The following is a 5,317-nucleotide window of genomic DNA, read 5'->3' as shown; positions in this document are numbered from 1 at the left end:
TATAGACATGAGCTTCATGGAGTGTTACCCATAATCCTAACCTTACCCATAATCCTAACCTTAACCAAGTTGTTTTACTTGCCTAAACATAACCAACATAACCATTTTCAACCAGGAAATGCCAACAGGGGAGAGACAGACTCATATATTGTTGGGTTAGCTTTTAGATCTACCAAAATCTTGACTCCTCTCATATTAAAGGCGAAGGGGAGTCAGATTATGTGGGGGAGTCCGAAAATTCTACAACACCGGCATCCTTTGTACGATACTGAGGTTAGGTTGAACAACATTCTGCTGTATCGCATGGGTTATTGGCAATATGCGAAGCCTGGTACATTTATGGGTGTGTGCATTCTTAATGAAAGACAATGCTGCTGATCTTTTTTCCTTTTCCCATAGTCTTTGATGCCATGAGACTGCTATGGTGCAGTGGTACAGTGCAGTCCGTATGTAGCTTGTAATCCAGTTCAGTGCAGGTAGTTTGTAGTACTTTGAAGGGAAGTGTACTGTCGGCTACTGGGTCTTGCTCAGAATCATGCATCGAGAAATGTGTAATATACTGTTTTGTACACTTCAAATCATTTATATAAAAGAACCTTTATAAAGAGCTGGTTTACTTGGATTTTATGTAATAACTCTGTTTCATACTGTAGCCAATTGTCGCTCGGCATGACTGTAATTTGTCCCCTCTCTTCTGTCCATCTGCAAACTGATTGAATGGCTTTAGGAAAATGCAAGATTGAATAGGTTTGTATATGTGTACCATGATGATCAGCCCGTGTCTGTGCTTCTGTCTCAGTCAGGTGTTCCCCTACGCACCCTCTGGGATATACTGGCTCTACTGTCCATATAAGCTCTACATGAGAGTTTCCTCTGTTGCTGTTTGTTGTTTATACTGTGTTAATAAAGTTTATTGATTTATAGAAAAACTGTCAATCTCTATTGACCCATCCCTCAATGCATACTGACCAAATACAGTGATGTTTCTTCTCCTCTGCCTGGTCGCCTAAGTAAAATGTTGGCGGTTTACGTTTCTGCAAGCCACAGATACGTTGAATGTCATCATTTGTGAGCCAAAATACTGTACGTTGCATATCAACATTTTTAGATACGTGTATATCAACATTATACAGTGCACTTCATAGAGTCTGCTATTGGCACAGTGGCAGACAGACAGGTTTAACCTTTTACACCGGGATCTCGTGCCAACTCTGTTTTCTCTCTCTCTCTCTCTGACTCTGCCCATGTCTCTCAACTCTCACCAACACAAAACCCAGGCTGAAGAATGTTACATTTCTGCTAGTAAAAATGTATTCATTTTCTACCATTACAATATTTCAGGAATGGCCTACATTTATATAGCGCTTTTATCCAAAGCGCTTTACAATGAGTAGGTACATTCACACACACCGTTGCAAGCTACCATGCAGGGTGCTGGCACAGCCATCAGAAGCAATTTGGGGTTTAGTATCTTGTGCAAGGACACTTCGACATGCAGACTGGAGGAGGCGGGGATCGAATCACCGACCTCTTTTATCCAAAGTGATTAGTGGAAGACCCGCTCTACCTCCTGAGCTACAGTCGCCTAACTCTGATCTTTCTGAACTGTTAAAACACAGTTCAGAACCCCCCCCAGGCCCCAACACACACACACTACATTCATATTTGCGTAGTGAGTCAAGTAGTTAAACTACTTTTTGGTCATTTTGGCGTTTAACTACTCAGACTACAAACTACAATTTTGGGAAATAAAGGGAACAGGCATGGCTCCAGGATTTTCTCTAAGGGGGGGATTGGGGGAGGCTAGACCAATCTGTGGGGGTGCTAAGAAAATAGTCCATTTTCATGACATCAAAGTTACTTTATAATGAAGTCCGCCCCCGTCCCCAAATAAAACCAGACATGGCACGCAACATATTAGCCATCATTCAAAATAAATTTAGTTTTTAAATTAATTTGTCCAAAGAATATAAAAAATATATACCGTAGCTATAATACTACAAGTGACCACAAGGCAATGGCAGAAACTTTCACATGCAAAGGTTTAGGCATGAGGAGTGATTGGTTAGGTTTAGCCATGATGAGTGATGATTGGTTGGGTTTAGGCATGATGAAGTCCACAATTGAAATAAGCCTTTTGATTATAAAGATACAAATGGGAGTGCTGCATTGGGTCAAGAAGACATCAATATAGGTTAGCAGAGTAAAAATCAGGTGCTCAAGCCTTTTGATTGATTGGTTTATTGAATTTATTTGATAATTGATCAAAAAGATACATATACAACTGCCCAGCAGGAATACATAGGCTACAGTACATTTAAAAAGTCACCGAGGTTGAGAACACAATAAAACATCATGGACCATGTTGGAAATAAGTGTTTACACTTTTACATGCTATCCTTTGGATCGTTTATTGTCTCTATATCCATGAATAAAGTCAATCAAAAGCTTTATTTTCATTGTGGACTTTTTCTTACCCTGATATTAACCTAACCAATGATCACTCCTCATGCCTAAACCCAGAGATGGGAAGTAACTAAGTACAAATACTTTGTTACTGTACTTGAGTAGGATTTTCAGGTATCTGTACTTTACTGTGTATTTATTTTTCTGACAACTTTTTACTTTTACTCCCTTCAATTTAACACGAATATCTGTGCTTTCTACTCCTTACATTTTCAAAATAGGCTAGTTACTTTAATTTTAATGCATGACAGACAAATATGCTGTAACCTTGTTTGTTTGTCTCTCGTCTCGCACTCCCTCCAGCTTTTACGCATTATGTGCACCTTTTTCGTGGAGAAACCATGTCACAAACTGACAACTACTACTACCAATCACAGTTACTGAAGCTCTAAAAGAAAAGTCTGGAATTGCTGAACTAGAAAGTTTACAATCTGATCCAAAATCATACACCTTGTCCATTAGGCCTGGTGATTTGACTGCTGGTGATTTGACTGCTCACCTTTCCTGTCTGCCTACTGTCCTCTCTAAATAAAGGCAGAAATGCCCCCCAAAAAAATCATCTTTAAAAAAAGACTGCATTACTGAAGATTTTCAGGCTCTTAAGTCTGGTAAAGAACTTCCTAATTGTGAAGCGCAACTTTCTTTTTCAAATCACAGACTCATATTCCTCTCTTATCTCCTTCATGTCAGACCTACTTCAACAGTCACAGATCAAAGTTTAAAGCTACAATATGAAAACATAAGTGGAAGTGGACTATTCGGTTGTTAAGACTGACGACACACGTTCACCCCGCATCACCTCCGGGGCCAAGCGGTACCGCTCCTCATTCGCCTCATTCAAAACAACTAGGGCGGATCCCGTGAATCTTTTTAGATATCTTTTTATAAATATTTTTTTAACTTAACGTAACTTTTTATAATCTGTTTAGACTTAGTGCCAAACTTTGGTTTTCTACGTACTTTATCTGTATTGTATTATTTATATTATATTATATTATATTATTATATTGTAACGTACCTTATTAACTGCAGCCATTTCCTCTTCTCTTTCTCATTGCAAGGAAAGTGGTAGAATGACAGTTGAATAGTTTTTTTTTTGTCTCGGATCTACTCGGATGTATTCCAACAATGAAGGACACAGCACTGTGGCATATTGACCAGGCAGAGAGGCTTGGAAGCTTGACGCTTGCCTTGGACCCGGAACTAGTATTGTCGGGAGATCATACGTCACAGCTTAACAAGCGAATAGCTCACTCATAAACGTGGATATTGTGTGATGTTTGAAGGTTGTTTTTTCAATCCCTGCCTCAGGCAGCACCAGTGATGCTATTTTTATCATCATCAGTAGTTTGAACACTGATATAAATAAGCTGATGTAGGAGTCTAATCAGTCTCTGACTCTAGCTCAGTCAGATAAACAGCTGCTCACTCGTTCAATTCTGACCTATCCCACTCTTTATGCTGTGTTGTTGTCAGTGTGAACACTGTGTGTAGAATTCAGAATGTGTACTCCAAACAGCTTATAGCTCAGCATGATGAGATGCTGTGTCTCTGTCGCTACATGACAGGTGGGGTGTTGGTTCGATTCCCGATGGAGTAGAGTAGACAGCACCATCCTCTCTTTAACATCACTAGCTCTTTACGCCTAGCAGCCAGCTTTAATATGAATTAGAATAAAAACTAAAAGATGATTGTTATGCCTATTTCCACTTTTATTCAAATATAAATAACATTGCTGCCTCAAAATACACAGATGAAAGTTCAGTCTGTGCACATCCCAGGTTAGAACTCACCAGCTCTCCCTCTGAAGGCAGCTGACATACACAGGGAACCACGAGGCACTGCCACTGATGCTGTATTTCTCTGTGTATTACTTTTGAAGTGCCTGGCTATAGGTCAAAATCGGGAAAAGGCTATATTTTAGCTTTTAGTCAATTTAGAAATAGTTAAGTAGACTCTGTTATGGCAACAGATTAACTACTGGACTTCAAAAACATCAATTCAGACTATAGATCACCTTCCTAAATTGATTAAAAGCAACAATACAGTATAACAATTTCCTGCTTCACAATTTATATAATTCATGCTAATTTCCAGTTTTGGCAATTAATTAGCTCATTATGGTAATTGCTCAAATTGCCCAACATGCAACAGAGAAGCGTGCAGAGGCTCATTCAATTCCTGCTCCACCACCACTACATGGAGCTTGTCATAATGTCATTCAAATTATATTAAACTTAAAAGATCAATGGCTTGTTTGGAAAGATGACATAATGAGTATGAAAGACAATGAGTTTTAGCCTGTCAGATGTGACTGGGGAGGGCATTCCAGAGAGAGGGGGCAGCTGCACAAGGCCCTGTCAGAGGCCCCCCTGTCACAGCTTTAGCAAAGCGATACCTGTGATGCTTGTCAAAGTGGATATAAATTGTATGATCATATTCAGCCAGACAGTCAGATGGAGATTTAAAATGGTGAGCATTTTTTTTTTTCATTAATTTTTTTTACTGCTGGGGGAACCTGGCCCCCCCATTAACTCCGGCAATGCCAACACTTTTTCCCGGCGTGATTTCTATTCGCACATAGGATAAGCAATAACCACGCCCTGTGGCGCCGGGATTGGCCAGGAGCATTGAAGCTTGAAAAAGTAACGAGTGCGCCCTCACGTGGTCAATGGCTGCAGTTACAAAGATGCATAAAGACTATACTTTAATCTTCTAGTCTTAATCACTATGACCCACTAGCTCAGAGAGTTGGATTGCTGTCTAGCAGTTTGGAGCATGTGGGTTTGAGCCTCAGTGACCTTTGTGGGTTCGATCCTCAGTCAGTTTTGAATGTGGACAGCCAGAGGAA

Source organism: Poromitra crassiceps (genome assembly GCF_964638095.1).
Source record: "Poromitra crassiceps genome assembly, chromosome: 25".
NCBI classification, from domain to species: Eukaryota; Metazoa; Chordata; class Actinopteri; order Beryciformes; family Melamphaidae; genus Poromitra; species Poromitra crassiceps.
The sequence above is the reverse complement of the archived record's forward strand: the minus strand, read 5'-3'. Positions refer to the sequence as shown.